Here is an 18,156-nt window from a genome sequence, read left to right as displayed (position 1 = left end):
CTGGGTTCCCCGCAAACCTCCCAAGTCCTGATCAGACAGAGGAGGAGTTGACCCAGACTGTGGGTTCCATCAGAGGGGAAAATCACTGAGGTGAGCAAATCCGCCAATACATGCAGGACCCACCAAGGTAGAGGAGGAACTTTGTCACTAATATATATATATATATATATATATATATATATATATATATATATATATATATATATATATATAAAAATTTTAAACCTAACCAGTGTCCCTTATGTGACTTGCCACAAGATATTAGAATTAGACACAGTGCTCTTGCCACATATCTTGCTAAGTTATCTGCCAAAAAATAGAGTTTTCAAGACCGTAAGTAGCCCCAGGAATCACTGTTATGGTGGTCACCCCGACAGAAATCTGAAACAACTCCCTTGCAGCTGGGGGTGGGTAAAGGAGGTGAAAATGATCCAGGATGTGATGAGGGTAGAGAGTAGAAGAGCAAAGTAGGATGGAAAGAGGAGGTACAGGGACAGAGTCTTGGCAGAAGAGGCGGGGGTCCATTACCAGTGATAGAAAGGTGGCAACCCAGTGAGTTCTACATAGACCAATTCTCCAAGTTCTAATGCTGACACTGCACACTAAGATCAGGAAAAGATTTAATGTCTCTATGACTGTCCAGTCAGTGATTCAGGGAAGAGGGTGCGGCACCAGGCACCAGCCAGCTCTGCACAGAGCTCAGTATGAAAGCCAAAGCAGCGGGAGAGAACTTTAGGTCCCTTTACAAGTGAAGAACCGGAGCAGACTGTTTCTGATCTGTTTGGTCCTCACCCCATAGATGATGGGGTTCAGCATGGGGGGCACCAGGAGATACACGTTAGCAAGGAGAACATGGAAGTGCAGGGGGATATTCTGGCCAAACCGGTGTGTAAGGATGGAGAAAAAAGATGGGATGCAAAATGTTAAGAAGACACAGAGGTGGGAGCTGCAGGTACCAAAAGTCTTGAGCCGGGCATCCTTTGTGAGGAGGCTGAAGATGGCCCTGAGGATCTGGATATAGGACACAGTGATAAAAAATACATCCAGACCGGTCACCAAAAACGCTAGAAAGAGTCCATAGTAACTACTAATGCGGATGTCGGTGCAGGCCAGCTTCACCACAGCTATGTACTCGCAGTATGAGTGGGGGATGATGTTGGTTCTGCAATATGGCCACTGCCTTGCCAGGACAGGGTTGGGCATTACGAGCATACCACCACGCAGCACCACTGCCAGGCCGATCTTGGCCACCACAGAGTTTGTCATGATGGTGGAATATCTCAGGGGATGGCAGATGGCCACGTAGCGATCTAGAGCCATGGCCACGAGGATTCCAGACGCCATCCCTGAGAAGCAGTGAATGAAGTACATCTGGGTGAGACAGGCACTGAAATCGATCTCCCTGGAACTGAACCAGAAGATGTTCAGCATTTTGGGAACAGTGGACGTAGATAGTAAAAGATCGGTGACGGCCAGCATGCAGAGGAAATAGTACATGGGCTCATGGAGGCTTGGATCCCTCTTGACAATGAAGAGGATGGTGAAGTTCCCCATGACAGCTATGGCATAAATGGTGCAGAAAGGGATGGAGATCCAGACGTGGGCAGCCTCCAGGCCAGGAATGCCCAGCAGGATGAAGGTGGAGGGGTTGGTGAATTCAGTTGTATTGGAATCTGACATGGCATAGGGGAGAAGGTATTTCAGCTCTGAGGAAGAACGGTGTCTAGTGCATGTACCGTATGTTCCTCTGACTTCCTGTATGTGCCCAGGCTCTAGGGTGATGGCCGCAGTACAAATGCCTAGACAGAGAGACAATGTTAACATGAGACACTGCATGCACTGCTGGAGGTTGTTGTCATGGATGCAGCAGATTGATTGCTTTTCACACATTGAAAAATGATATTTTCATTACTTAGAGAAATGAATTATGAAGAACTGACCCAGATAATGCTCATTCCTACACATCATGGTGTGGGAAACCTTAATAGGCACCAGCAGGAAACACCAGCCCACCTGGATAGCCACTGTAATAGGCCGTTCCCCTTATAGACTCATAGACTTTAAGGTCAGAAGGGACCATTATGATCATCTAGTCTGACCTCCTGCACAAAGCAGGACACAGAATCCTACCCATCCATTCCTATAACAAACCCCTAACCTATGTCTGAGTTATTGAAGTCTTCAAATTGTGGTTTGAAGACCTCAAGCTGCAGAGAATCCTCCAGCAAGTGATCCATGGCCCACGTTGCAGAGCAGGCGAAAAACCTTCAGGGCCTCTGCCAATCTGCCCCGGAGGAAAATTCCTTCCCGACCTCAAATATGGCGATCAGCTAAACCCTGAGCATGTGGGCAAGACTCACCAGCCAGCACCCAGGAAAGAAATCTCTGTAGTAACTCAGATCCCATCCAATCTAACATCCCATCACAGACCACTGGGCATACTTACCTGCTGATAATCAAAGACCAATTGCCAAAACTAATTGCCAGAATTAGGCTATCCCATCATATCATCCCTTCCATAAACATATCAAGCTTAGTCTTAAAACCAGATATGTCTTTTGCCCCCACTACTCTCCTTTGGAAGGCTGTTCCAGAACTTCACTCCTCTAATAGTTAGAAACCTTGGTCTAATTTCAAGTCGAAACTTCCTAGTGTCCAGTTTATACCCATTTGTTCTTGTGTCCACATTGGTACTAAGCTTAAATAATTCCTCTCCCTCCCTGATATTTAGCCCTCTGATATATTTATAAAGAGCAAGCATATCCCCTCTCAGCCTTCTTTTGGTTAGGCTAACCAAGCCAAGCTCTTTGAGTCTCCTTTCATAAGACAGGTTTTCCATTCCTCGGATCCATCCCTGAATCTTTTCCAGTTTGAATTCATCCTTCTTAAACATGGGAGACCAGAACTGCACACAATACTCCAGATGTGGTCTCACCAGTGCCTTATATAACAGTACTAACACCTTCTTATCTTTGCTGGAAATACCTCTCCTGATGTATCCTAAAACTGCATTAGCTTTTTTAATGGTCCTATCACATTGATGGCTCATAGTCATCCTGTGATCAACCAATACTCCAAGGTCCTTCTCCTCCTCTGTTACTTCCAACTGATGTGTCCCCAATTTATAACTAAAATTCTTGTTATTAATCCCTAAATGCATGACCTTGCACTTTTCACTATTAAATTTCATCCTATTACTATTACTCCAGTTTACAAGGTCATCCAGATCTTCCTGTATGATATCCCAGTCCTTCTCTGTGTTATCAATACCCCCCAGCTTTGTGTCACTAGCAGACTTTATTAGCACATTCCCACTTTTTGTGCCAAGGTCAGTAGTAAAAAGGTTAAATAAGATTGGTCCCAAAACTGATCCCTGAGGAACTCCACTAGTAACCTCCTTCCAGCCTGACAGTTCACCCTTCAGTAAGACCCGTTGTAGTCTCCCCTTCAACAAGTTCCTTATCCACCTTTCAACTTTCATATTGATCTCCATCTTTTCCAATTTCACTAATAATTCCCCATGTGGAACCATGTCAAATGCCTTACTGAAATCGAGGTAAATTACGTCTACCGCATTTCCTTTGTCTAAATAATCTGTTACCTCCTCAAAGAAGGAGATTAGGTTGGTTTGGCACGATCTACCTTCGTAAAACCATGTTGTAATTTGTCCCAATTACCATTGATTTCTATGTCCTTAACTACTTTCTCCTTCAAATTTTTTTCCAAGACCTTACATACTACAGATGTCAAACTGACAGGCCTATAGTTACTCTGATCACTTTTTTTCCCTTTCTTAAAAATAGGAACTATGTCAGCAATTCTCCAGTCGTACAGTACAACCCCTGAGTTTACTGATTCATTAAAAATTCTTGCTAACGGGCTTGCAATTTCATGTGCCGGTTCCTTTAATATTCTTGGATGAAGATTATCTGGCCCCCCTGATTTTGTCCCAGTAAGCTGTTCGAGTTTGGCTTCTACCTCAGATGTGGTAATATATACCTCCATATCCCCATTCCCATTTGTCCCATTATCCCTAAGCTCCTCATTAGCCTTATTAAAGACTGAGGAAAAGTATTTATTTAGATATTGGGCCAAGCCTAGACTATCCGTAACTTCCACTCCATCCTCAGTGTTTAGTGGTCCCACTTCTTTCTTTGTTTTCTTCTTATTTATATGGCTATAGAACCTTTTACTATTGGTTTTAATTCCCTTTGCAAGGTCCATCTCTACATGGCTTTTAGCCTTTCTCACTTTATCCCTACGTGTTTTGACCTCACTAAGGTAGCTTTCCTTGCTAATCCCACCCATCTTCCACTCCTTGTAGGCTTTCTGCTTTTTCTTAATCACCTCTCTGCGATGCTTGCTCATCCAGCTTGGTCTACAACTCCTGCCTATGTTTTTTTCCCCTTTCTTGGGATGCAGACTTCTGATAGTTTCTGCAGCTTCGACTTAAAGTAATCCCAGGCCTCCTCCGCCTTTAGATCCACAAGTTCTTCAGTCCAATCCACTTCTCTAACGAATTTCCTTAATTCTTTAAAGTTAGCCCTTTTGAAGTCAAAATCCCTAGTCCCCGATCTATTTTTGTTTATCCTTCCATCTAGTTTGAATGAATTAGCTCATGATCGCTCAAACCAAGGTTGTCCCCTACAACCATTTCTTCTATGAGGTCCTCACTACTCACCAAAACCAAATCTAAAATGGCATCCCCTCTTGTTGGTTCTTCAACTGCTTGGTTAAGAAATCCATCAGCTGTCACATCCAGAAAAATCTGAGCCCTATTATTCTTACTAGCACTTGTCCTCCAGTCTATATCAGGGAAGTTAAAGTCTCCCATGATCACACAATTCCCATTAGTGTTTACTTCATTAAAAACATTAAAGAGGTCTCTATCCATATCCAAATCAGATCCCGGCGGTCTGTAGCACACCCCAAGCACTATCTCAGGGGAGGATCTAGTAGCTTTCTTTCCCAATGTGATTTTTGCCCAGACAAACTCTGTCTTATCCATTCCATCACTTCTTATTTCTTTACAGTTAACCTCATCATAGATACACAGTGCTACTCCACCACCTTTGCCTTTATTTCTGTCTTTTCTAAACAGCACATAGCCTTCAAAACCTGTACTCCACCATGTTTCTGTCATCCCTATAATATCCAGTTTCACTTCCTGCACCAGTAGCTCTAGTTCCTCCATTTTGTTCCCTAGGCTTCTTGCATTAGTGTACAGACATTTTAATTTTTGCCGTTTGGCTTCACTGACATTCTTTACCCGGTTAGGCACAGACATTGTACCACCAGCATCACCTGTTAGACTGGTATCTACACTACCCTTCCTCCTTATGTCAATTCTTCTGCCCACGACTGTATCCCCTCTTACTTTGTTTTCTTCCCTCTCAAGGTTAAATTTCGGCATGGAGATTACCTTGACATCTCCCAACCATCTCTTCCAAATTCCTAGTTTGAAGCTCTCTTAATCAGTTCGGTGAGCCGCCATCCTAGAAGTCTATTTCCCTCCTTACTCAGGTGAAGTCCATCCCAAGAGAACAGTCCTCTGTCCATAAATGCTTCCCAGTGGCCGTACATCCTAAAGCCTTCCTTATAGCACCACTGCCTGAGCTATCTCTTGATCGCCATAATCTTGTCACACCTTTGTTGCCCTTCTCTAGGAACCGGCCGAATCCCACTGAAGATCACCTAAGCCTCAATTTCCTTAAGCGTCTTCCCCAGCCTGGCATAGTCTCCCATGATACGTGCCAGCGAGAATCTAGTCGTATCATTCGTTCCCACGTGAAGGACAATCAACAGATTCTTGCCCGCTCCCGTTAGGATCCTTCTCAGCCTCAGGTCCACACCACGTATCTTAGCACCCGGCAGACAGCACACCCTTCTCCCGATCAGCTCTAGTTACAGGCCTGTCTATTCTTCTCAGTAAGGAGTCCTCAATCATGTAGACCTGCCTTTTCCTGGTGACAGTGTGATTCTCCGGTCTGTCCCCTGCACCCACTGGCTACAAGTCCTCTCGATTCCTAGTCACCCTTGCAATCCTCCGCAACCATTCCTGGTTCCTCAAAATGTGATAGTGCAGAAAACACCAAACCTTTTCCAAAACGTATAGCAGGGAGAGCATCCCAACTAGAACACATCTCAGGGAAAATCTCTTGATTTCATTGACAAACTCCTGCTCAGTCACAGAAATGGCCAAAACAAAGACAATTTTCAGATGCCTAAGGAATGGCAAAGAGAATAACCTGCTCTGGACATGTGCTCAGTTTGGTCACCCAGTCTCTATAAAGCATGTAGCAGTTAGAAAGGGAGTTTTCCAGACAGGCTCTGAGAATGGGGGAGGCTGCCAGAGGCAGACAGAGTGAAATGTCTGGAACTGTTTGGGTTAGATAAGAAACAAAGAAGGGGGTCAGATGACAGAGGAGAACAAGATTAAAGATTGGAACTGATTACATTCCAGTGGAGAAACAGAGAAGAGTTCACACACGGTAATCTCCAGAGATACTTAGTGCTTCAGAAGAGCCAATTCCCCAGAGCTGACAGAACAAAGACAAGGAGCAATGGTCTCAAGTAGCAGTTGGGGAGGTTTAGGTTGGATGTTAGGAAACACTTAATCACTGGGAGGGTGGTGAAGCACTGGACTGGGTTACCTGGGGAGGTGGTGGAATCTCCTTCCTTAGAGGTTTTTAAGGCCCGGCTTGAAAAAGCCCTGGCTGGGATGATTTAGTTGGGGTTAGTCCTGCTTTGAGCAGGGAGTTGGACTAGATACCTCCTGAGGTCCCTTGCAACCCTGATATTCTATGAATCTAGGATTGTATGTTGGGCATTATCAGAAAAAACTGATTGGGAGAAAATATTTAAACAGTAAGTGGGAGTGACAACCGGGAATCCATGAAGAAGAGTTTATTAAATAGCTAAAAAGCCATAATTCCGCAGTCAAGAAAGTGGACAGCTTTGGCTACAAACCCGTTTCAGTGACAAAACCAAGTCAGCAATTGGCCAGGTGGGAGCAATAGATACAAATGGGGAAAAGGGAACCATAGACAGCAAGCAATGAAATGGGAAGTTATGAACATTGATAAGGGATGTTAAAGACATCGGTAGATGTGTTCAAGGAATAGTTTTCTTCTGCATTAGGAGAGATTGCAGGGCCAACCAACAGACTAGGATGCTGTTCTGGAATTCAGGGACACTGACAAGGATTTAGAGGTCACTGTGGACACCCAATTCATTGTGAGCTCCCAGTGCGATGCTGTGGCCCAAAGGGCTGACGTGATCCTTGGATGCATAAATGGGAGAGGGTGAGTTGGAGCAATGGAAGGATTTTACCTCTACATGTGGCATTGGTAAAACTGACTGTTTCCAGTTGTGAGGTCCACATTTCAAAAAGAATATTGAAAAATTTGGAGGGTGCAGAAAAGAGCCACAAAAAGGATTGGAGGCTGCGAAAATGCCAAATAGTGAGAGACATAAAGATCCTCATCTATTTATATTACAAAAGGGATGATCAAACAGAGACTTTCATGGGGAGAAATCCATGGGTATAATGGGCTCTGTAATATAGCAGAGAAAGACAGAGGAAAGCCCAAGACAAATTTCAATTGCAAATAAGGGCCAAATGTTTAGCACTGAGGGTGTTTAACTATTGGAACAACTGCGAAGGGAAGTGGTGGATTCTCCAATCCCCCATGTCTGCAGATCCAGACTGGGTGATTTTTCCGGAAGATCTACTTGAGGGCTTGTCTACACTTAACATGATACAGGTACTGCTGTAGCACTTCTGTGTAAACACTACCTACACCGACTGTAGGGGTTCTCCTATCAGTGAGGAAATCCACCTCCAGGAAAAGTGGTAGCTAGGTTGAGAGAACAATTCCTCCCCTTACCTCGTGCTGTCTGTACTGAGGTTAAGTTCATATAGCTTCATCTCTCAGGGGTGTGGATTTTTTTGCTATTGGAAAAAACAGAAAATACAGTTTGGGTTGCATTACGAGAGGTATAACATGCAAGACATGAGAGATGATATATGCCGCTGTCAGGGTAGATCCTGCTTTTAACAGGATGTTGGATTAGAGAGACCCAGAGTCAAAAGACAAAGCTGATCCAAGGGAAGGAATACAAAACATACAGGAAAAGGCTGTAGAAACTGGGTATGTTTAGTTTAGAAAAGAGGAGATTGAGGGGGGACATGACAACGGTCTCCGGATACTTGAAAGGCTGACAAAGAAAAGGAGGAGAAAAGTTGTTCTGTCTCACCATGGAGGGCGGGGCAAGAGTTCAAACTCCAGCATAGCAGATTTAGGTGAAATTTTGGGAAAAGCTTCCAAACTGTCCAAAGAGGAGGACAATTGAACATGTGATTCGTGAGGTTGTGGAAGCTCCGTTGCTGGAGGTTTTCAGAAGAAAGCTGGATAGTCCTCTGTCCTGGATGGTTTACATGCAAGAAATCCTCCATCTCAGCAGCAGGCTAAGCTAGATGACACTTGCGGCCCCTTCTCACTCTGTGGCTCTATAATTCAAGGATGTAAAATCCTAGTGTACACCGGGTCTCAGTGTAACACAAGCCATTGAGCTCAATACTGGGGTAACTAGGTGAAATGTAATGGCCTGTGTTATACAGGATCTCAGAAAGGATGATCTAAGATCCGAGATCCACCTCATCACACACGAAGAGGGGAACATTCAGTCCCATGGAAAGACTGAATGTATAACACTAGAACTTTTTGACACCAACATTATTGGAGCAAAGACCTTAGCAGAACTAGATTCCTAAATGGATCGACCATTGTAGGTGCTACTGGTGGCAACGCCGTCAGTTACGGCTGCCTGACACCTTCCATTAGAAAACCTCATTTTCAGTTATTTATGTTTGTCAGACTTTAACCCTTTGTACTGAAATTTCCCACACTGGGTGTCGGCTCCCAGCTGAATTGTTTTTTGAAAGATTCAGGCGTAACAGTTCAGTTGACTTCTCAAATGAATTTAGCATTGAAGATGACTTGCCCATGCTGAAAAAGGAGGTGCCCTCGCACTTCCATACTTCCCAGCAGATAAAAGTCAGGTAACAGCAACCCCTCTCCCCATTAACAGCCGGAGGGCTGAAATGCAAGAGGAGGAGGTTACAGTCTCAGGACATTAACACAGAAGGTCTTTACTCGGGTCTTTCTCCAAGGAGAATTTTGCTTCCGTGAAGCCTGAGTAAAGTACAGGCCACAGACTCAGAATTTGGATTTGCACTTCTACTACCATATTTAATCGTGAAGGATCCCCTGTGCCACTGAGATGCAGACACCTCGGGACTTGAGGCCATCAGCCAGGGTGAGCATGGCTGCACAGAGAAGTGTGAGGCTTTGACCCATGATACTGGAACAAACTCACCCCCTCTGGAAAGGGCCCTGGGGTGTTTAATCGCTGTGCTGAGTGGGAAGAACAACAGACCTGTTCTCTACTCCATCATGTCCATGTTGTACCGTGTGTGTCGGACAGCAAGACATGGGTACCTGTGACTCCTCAGGCAGCTGTACCCCAAACCTCTCTCACCTCAGCATCTGCAACAGCATCCCACGCTGAGAGCCAACACAGGAATGTGCTTCATTTATAATATAGCTCTGTGCAATCCCGCTGGGGTTCACTCAGCCTCTAGTGGTAAAGCTGGATCTGGATGTAAACAGGTTGGAGACCAGCCTGTCTGGATGTCTGTGCTCTTTATCCAGCTTTTGAAGTAAACAGTAATTAAGAGACCTTCCCAAAGGGAGATGAGAACTCTGGGGCTCTGTGCTGAGTCAGAGAGGAATTAGCTGCTCTCTGAATTTCTGTATATTAAAAAATTCTGGCTGATTAGTAAAGAAACTAGGGATAATGCCTAGATCAGCATAGGATCTGATACCCTGTCAATGCCCAAGATAGCTGGATAGATATTAGCTGAGGTCACACAGAGATTGACTGGCAGGATGACAGACAAGACCCAGGAGTCCTGACTTCCCTGCTGTAACCACAGTCTCTCCATCACATCAAGAGGGAAATTGGCTCCAGCTCTGGCAGGGCCTGTTTGTTAGGTGGGGTGCAGAGGAAAGGCTGCAAGAGGGAGTCTGAGCCTTCGCCATCCTCTCAGGGTGAATTTGACATTTTCAGAACAAGCTGAAGTTTGTGAGTTCTCTGCTTCCGTGAGGTGTGAACTTCAGGCCTCCCCTTCTGCACCTACTCAGAAACCTGCCATTGCGTCACAGTTACTGTGGTTCCTTCAGGAGAAGAGACTTAGTAAAAGCAACACCAGCACAACGTTATGTGATTGGAGTGCAGCCGCAGGCCTGTCCTGGGGACAGAGGCCTTTCCCTCCCCAAAAAGCTGTCCAGGAACAAAGGGTGGCCCATAGGCAGGATAGAGACTGGATTAATGTTTGGTTTGGATTTGTTCTTTCGCTCTCGGTTCACTTTCTCCCAGTCTCTCCCAGGTGGAATTGAAATCGAATGTTCCAGGCTGAGTCAGACTTTCCAGCACTGCCCCAGCTGGAGGGCGCTTGGATTCCCATAGGTCAGGAGTGGCCAACCTGAGCCTGAGAAGGAGCCAGACTCTCTGGTGCTAATGGAGTGGTACGCCTGTTTGCTCCATCCTGGGGTGGCTGAAAACATCAGCACGAAGCTGGTGGACCGTTCCTTGATCTGCTGTCACTGTTCACGCCCGAGGTTTATGGAGAGGCTTATCTCCTCGATGCCGCTATCACTTTCCCCTTCATAGTAGACTCCTTCAGGCCACTCAGCATCATATCTCTCCTGGGCTGTGAACTGAAGAACCTCGAATTCTTGGGAATTAAAGGGCTTTAGACAATTATCATGATCCACCTAAGGCTTAAGGTAAGGGTCTGGGAATTCTATGAGGTAATTAACAACTCCCATGTGCTCTTGGGCCTTGAACGGCTCATCCCATGATACTTCCATCTGATGGGGCTGGAGTGCCTTCCAGACCACGACTTGGTCACCTCCTTTGAAGGAACAATCTCTGACATCTTTATCATACCAGGCCTTATGTTCCTGCTGAGAATTCTGTAGGTTTTCTCGAGCAAGGGCTAAAGCTTCACTGATAGTGTTCTGAAGTTCGTCTACAAAGTCCAAAATGTTAGTCCCTGGAGAAGGTGTAACCCTCTCCCATTGCTGCTTCACCAATTGTAACGGCCCCTTAACCTTGCTGTAGGCAGGTCAAGAGAGTCTGCTTTAAAGGTTGAACCATTACTTGGGCCTCTGGATTGATGAGTTCGAGGTCCCCTAGGGATTGGTGGATAGCTGACACCTGCGCTCCAGTGTCTCTCCATGTGATAACCTTCTTCCCACCCACATTCAGGGTCTCCCTTTGCTCTGGGGGTATTTGAGAGGCATCTGGGCCTGAGGACTCGTGGTGTAACTCCAGTGCAATGAACTCCACTCTGCTAGTGCTCTTGGGGCAGTTGGTGTTCACATGCCCCAGCTTGTTACACTTAAAACATCGCCCAGCTGGCTCATCACTGGAGCAAGGTGGGTTGCTGGGGAATGGGGTTGAGGGACGACAGGGCATCTGGGGTCTCCTTTGTTGTGGAGAGGGCTCCTCTCTGTGAGGTAGACCCTTGGGTTGCCTCCAGGGCTGATATGTCGTCTCTGGGTGCCCCTTCTGGTATCCCCACAAACTGCTATTAGTTTTGGTCCTCTCTGTCACTCCCACCCATCCTCTAATCTCCCCTCCTCTGTTATGGTTTTCGGCTTCCCTTCAAGATGTATCAGGATTAAGTTTAGAAGTGTGAGCAACAAGGGTGATGTCGTGGTGGGAATCTGCTATAGACCACCAGACCAGGGGGATGAGGTCGACGATGCTTTCTTCTGGCAACTGGCAGAAGTTACTAGATCGCAGGCCCTTGTTCTCATGGGAGACTTTAATCACCCTGATATCTGCTGGGAGAGCAATACAGCAGTGCACAGACAATCCAGGAAGATTTTGGAAAGTGTAGGGGACAATTTCCTGATGCAAGTGCTGGAGAAAGCAACCAGGGGCAGAGTTCTTCTTGACCTGCTGCTCACTAACAGAATTAGTAGGTGTCATAAACAGATAGTTAAGGGTTAATGTCTCTTTTACCTGTACAGGGTTAACAAACAGGAACCCAAACATATGACCAGAGGACCAATTAGGAGACAAGATACTTTCAAATCTCGTGTGGAGGGAAGCCTTTGTTTGTGGGTTTTGGGATTGGCTTTGTTCTCTCTGGGTCCTGGATGGGGCTAGAGGTGCAACCAGGTTTCTGCCAATCTCCCGGCTACAGTCTCTTATTCATTCAGAATTGTAAGTAAGAAAAACTGGTCATAGTCTTTTGTTTTTTTTTGTATTTGCATATGTGTACTTGCTGGAAGCAGCTTAAATTGTGTTTCTGCTGGAGAAAGTTTCTTTCTATTGTTTGTAAGTTGAAAGATTGTGTAACTTTTTACCGTGTAAAGTGCAGAGATAAACCTTTTACTTTTTTCTTTCTTTTTTATTAAAAGTTTGCTTTTAAGTCCTGTTTGATTTTTCCCTGTTAAGTACAGACTCAATTCCTATGAGCCTTAATGGGAATTATACTATAACATGTTGGCAGCGTGTGGGATAGTACAATCCAAAAGTCAGTAAAATTATTAAGTTTCTTTCCTCTGCTAACTGCTTGTAAGCAAAGAGAAGGGGTTTATTTGTTTTTATTTAAACTGCAGCCAGAGAATTTTTTTTTGCTTTGCTTCGTCTAGCTGTGCATAGGGAGGACTATTAAGGTTTAACGATGGTCATTTGTTAAACAAAGCAGCCTTAAGTGGTCAACAACGCACTCCAGCCAAAACACATTTGTAAATGAAAAACAGTTTCTTTTGCTTTTTAACTCTTTCGGGAGAGGCTAGGAAGTTAAAAGAACTCTGTTGCTAAGCAACCCCAGAAATCCAACAGAGAACCTGCATTTCAGGCAGTAAACACCAGAGGGCGCCTAAGCACAAAAGAGCAGGAACCATGAGTTCCAAGGAAAGCCTGAGACAGGAACGAGCACGGCAACAAGCCATGGACAAAAAAAATAAACATAAAAAACGGATGAAACTAATTAATGCAAAACTACCCAAGAAAAAGGCAGCCCACAAAAAAAACAACATGAAAAAAAGCTGGCCCACAAAAGAAAACAAAAAAAATGCAGCCCACAGAAGACAAAAAAAGCTCCAGAGGAAGGCCCCCCAACAGGCACTGAAATGAGACCAGGCTAGGCAACAGAACACAGCCAATCCTAACAACCCTTCGCCAATAATTGTTCCACAGCACAAAAAATTTCCCACCTACAAGGCAGGTGATGACACTAAGGTCTTATTAGAAAATTTTGAAAGAGCCTGCCTTGGGTACAGCATCTCTGAAGACCAGTACATGGTAAAATTGAGGCCACTGCTCAGTGGACCCTTAGCAGAGGTGGCGGCTAAAATGCCTAAGGAAAAAATAAACAATTATAAAGTTTTTCAAAACAAGGCCAGATACAAAATGGGGAAAATACCTGAACATGCCCATCGGTGCTTCAGAAACCAAAAATGAAAACCAGATGTGTCATTCCCCCGACACGCCTACCACATTGCAAAAAATTATAAAGCCTGAATATTGGAAACAAAGGTCAAAAATCTGGACGAGCTGCACCTCCTAATACAAATGGAGCAGTTCTTAAATGGTATTCCTGAGAAAATAGAGAGGTACATCCTAGATGGAAAACCCAAAATGGTAATCGAGGCGAGGGAGATTAAAGACAAATGAATAAAAGTGGCAGAAAAGAAAAAAGCTACTGTCAAGGGAAACGAATACCCCAGAGGGCACACCGACAATAAACTCTACAACCGAGGGCAGCCAAAGACCCCACCTACAACCCAAGGAAAACCACAGATGCTCTATTCTTCCACCTCACCAGTCTCCAGTAACGCACCTCGACCCAGTGACCAGTCACCTGAAAAATGCTTTAAGTGTAATAAACTGGAACATATAAAGGCCAACTGCCCAAAAAACCCCAACCAAGTGCAAGTCATTACACCACCATCCCACCTTTGCCACCATATTATAGTATAGTACCCATATCCTGGACGCTAAGGTCCAGATTTGGGAATTATACTATAACAGTAGGGGAACCAAAAGTGGATGAGAACCTGAGAGGCAGTGACCATGAGATAGTCGAGTTCAGGAGGGAAGTGATGGGCAGGATCCCCTGGGAGAATAACATGAGGGGGAAAGGAGTCCAGGAGAGCTGGCTGTATTATAAAGAATCCTTATTGAGATTGCAAGAAAAAAACATCCTGATTTGTAGAAAGAATAGTAAATAAGGCAGGCGACCAGCTTGGCTTAACAGTGAAATCCTTGCAAAAAAGAACCTTACTAGAAGTGGAAGATTGGACAAATGACAAATGACGAAGAAGGAGTATAAACATATTGCTCAGGCTGCAGGAGTGAAATCAGGAAGGCCAAATCACACTTGGAGTTGCAGCTAGCAGGAGATGTTAAGAGTAACAAGAAGGGTTTCTTCAGGTATATTAGCAACAAGAAGAAACTCAAGGAAAGTGTTGGCCCCTCACTGAATGATGGAGGCAACCTAGTGACAGAGGATGTGGAAAAAAGCTGATGTAACAAATGTTTTTTTTGCCTCTATCTTCACAAACAAGATCAGCTCCCAGACTGCTGCACTGGGCACACAGCATGGGGAGGAGGTGACCAGCCCCCTGTGGAGAAAGAAGTGGTTCAGGACTATTTAGAAAAGCGGGATGAGCACAAGTCCATGGGGCCGGATGCGCTGCATCTGAGGGTGCTAAAGGAGGATTGACTGATGATATTTACCCAGAATCACCTGCGACACTGTTTTTGCCCAATCATGCAGAGGCGGGGGAGACTGCAGGAACTATGGGATAGCTAAGGGATAGCTGCCCACAGTGCAATGCTCCAGAAATCGACGCTAGCCTCGGTACATGGACGCATAACGCTGAATTAATGTGCTTAGTGTGGCCGCGTGCACTCTACTTTATACAATCTGTTTCCAAAAACAAGTTTCTGTAAAATCAGAATAATCTCACAGTGTAGACATACCCTATGAATAAGGAAAGTAGCAGGGGGTAGACGTGTTAGTCTGTATCCACAAAAACAACAAGGAGTCTGGTGGCACCTTAAAGACTAACAGATTTATTTGGGCATAAGCTTTTATGGGTGAAAAGCCTCACTTCTTCAGATGCACTTTTGTGAATAAAGAGAGTAGATCAGGCATTTATATTTACTCTGTCACACAACACACAAACAAGGGAACATTCAATTACATTCAAAGTCTGAACATATAACACTGATGAAAGAAAATTGTTTACATAATCCATAGTTGGCCAGTGGAACTACTTGCCACAGACGTTACTGGAGCAAAGAGCCTAGCTGAATGGGATTCAACAATGGATTGGCCATTGTGGGTGGTGCTGGTGGCACCACAGTTAGTTCAGTCTGTCTGATACCTTCAATTAGGAGACATAATTTTCAGTTACTTATAAGTTTGCCAGTCTTTAAGTGTTTGGACACTGGGTGTCTGCTTCCAAGTGAGTTGTTTTCTGAAAGTTTCAAACATAATAGTTCAGCCGACTTCTCAAATGAAGCTAGGAGAGAAGATGTCTTGCCCATGTTGAAAATTTCTTACAGCTGTTCCAGTGAGGAGCCCTAGCACCTCCAAGCTTTCCAGAAATTAAAACTCAGGTACAGCCCCACCCATTAACAGCTAGATCCCTGAGATACAAGAGGAGGAGGTGACAGTGTCTGTATGTTAACACACAGCTGGCTCCTACTCCAAAGGGGTTTTGCCTCAGTGGGGCCTGAGCAACGTACGGTCTTGTACTGTACATTGTGATGGGACAAGGCCAGATGGCTACATGAAGTGGGTATTCACCCACAAAAGCTCATGCTCCAAAATGTCTGTTAGTCTATAAGGTGCCACAGGATTCTTTGCTGCTAGTAAGGAAGAGGTATGTTAGCCCCAGGCTAACCAAATCCCTAGTACCATGGTAACCAAATGCTCCAGGTTAATCAAGACACCAGGGGCCAATTAAGATCTTTTTAGAAGGCAGTGGAGATAGCTACATTGATTGGGCCACCTGAAGCCAATGAAGGGCTGGCTGGAACTAGTTAAAAGCCTCCCAGTTAGTCAGTGAGTTTGGGGTGTGTGAGGAGCTGGGAGCAAGAGGCGCAAGGAGCTGAGAGTGAGAGGCTGTGCTGCTGGAGGACTAAGGAGTACAAGCATTATCAGAAACCAGGAGGAAGGTCTTGTGGTGAGGATAAAGAAGGTGTTTGGAGGAGGCCAGGGGGAAGTAGCCCAGGGAGGTGTAGCTGTCATGCAGCTGTTACAGGAGGCACTATTGAAAGCTGTAATCCACAGGGCCCAGGCCTGGAACCCGGAGTAGAGGGCGGGCCCGGGTTCCCCCCAAACCTCCCAACTCCTGATCAGACACAGGAGGAGTTGACCCAGACTGTGGGTTCCACCAGAGGGGGAGATCACTGAGGTGAGCAAATCCGCCAATAAGCGCAGGACCCACCAAAGTAGAGGAGGAACTTTGTCACAACTGGTGCTAGTGGTGGGATTTTTGGTGTGCACAGCGCGGCGGAAGAAGAAGAGTGATTCTAAAAAAAAAAAAAAAAAAGGTAGAGGGTTTCTTTTTTTTTCACCACAATGGAAGACTTAGTGTGGGCATTGATACAAGCTACAGCAGCCCAGCAGGAGGCTACCCGTGTCCAGGCAGCTGCCCAACAGGAGGCAGAGCGGCTGCAGCAAGAGACTAATCGCCTGCTGATGGACCAGGCTTCGCAAGACCGAGCTATGTTGTGGGAACTGGTAAACCAGGTAAAGACCCTTACAGAGCTGAACCGTGGCCATGATGAGATGCAGCTCATACGGGCTAGCCATTGGCTGCAGAAAATGATGCGGGAGGATGATGTAGAGACGTACCTTCTGGCCTCTGAGAGGACAGCCCTACGGGAGGCCTGGCCTCGAGACCAATGGTCTGGCATCCTTGCCCCATTCCTGTGTGGGGAGGTCCAGAAGGACTACCATGATCTGCCTGAAGAGGCTGCAGCAGACTACCCCCAGCTGAAAGCAGAGATGCTGGCCAGATCTGGAGTGACGACTGCAGTGCGGGCCCAGCAGTATCATGAATGGAGGTACCAGGAAGACAAAACCCTGTGGTCCTAACTCTATGACTTCATCCATCTCGCACGAAAGTGGTTGCAAACAGAGTCCCGGAGTCCGGAAGAGATACTAAAGGTTCTGGTCATTGACTGATACATGAGGGCACTGCCACCAGATCTCCACAAATGGGTAGGCCAGAATGATCCGTCCACCTATGATGAGATGATCACGCTGGTAGAAGGGCGCATGACAGCCAGGGAATTGACCCGACTACCCAAGGAAAGCCCCTTTCGTAGCAAACACCCAACCCCAACCCTGGAAGGTGGGGCAGCCAAACCCCTGGGGAGTCCTAGATGGGGGAAGAGGGAGGCCGAAAACCAACGGAGACCCCAGAAGGAAAGGATTGGCCTGAGTGAGGGGGAAACCTGGGACTAAACCCCCTAACCCACATGATAGGGGAATGATTAGAAACAATTATAGATGTTATGCATGTGGGGAGTGGGGACACATAGCAGCACAGTGTCCTAGCACCGAGGAGCCTATGCAATGCAGCTTGGGGGATTGGGAGGTCCCATGCTCCCTTATCCACCTTGTGGGCGTCGCATGAGCCCCACATAACTACACCAGGCCGTTGAAGATAAATGGAATAGAGACTACAGCGCTTGTGGACTCGGGGAGTGCTATCACCCTTATCTCAAGTAAGCTGGTAAAAAGTAGCCAGCTGCTACAAGCCAAACACATAGCAGTGACATGCGTGCATGAGGTCATGAGCCATTACCCCACCATCCCAGTGGAGATAGAGGTTCAGGGGAACCCCATTGAGGTGACAGTGAGAGTAATTCCTAAACTCCCATATCCTGTAGTCATTGGGAGGGACTATCCCGGCTTTGATAATTTACTCCCCCTGGAGAGGCTGGGGGGAGATGGGGACTCTGTTGGCATTGTTGGGAGAATGTCAACCTCCAATGTTTTCTGAGTTTTCTCAGGATCTATTCTCAGCCCCCCAAAAAAGATCCAGA

At 45.8% G+C, this 18,156-nt stretch overlaps 1 pseudogene; it reads right to left on the bottom strand.

The window, feature by feature from the left end:
• Window positions 1-719: 719 nt before the first annotated feature.
• LOC127044606 (olfactory receptor 52N1-like) lies at window positions 720-9,598 on the bottom strand (annotated as a pseudogene).
• Window positions 9,599-18,156: the final 8,558 nt, after the last annotated feature.

The sequence above is a fragment of the Gopherus flavomarginatus genome, chromosome 1 (genome assembly GCF_025201925.1).
Source record: "Gopherus flavomarginatus isolate rGopFla2 chromosome 1, rGopFla2.mat.asm, whole genome shotgun sequence".
Classification (NCBI taxonomy): Eukaryota; Metazoa; Chordata; order Testudines; family Testudinidae; genus Gopherus; species Gopherus flavomarginatus.
This window is presented reverse-complemented; position numbering and strand designations above follow the sequence as displayed.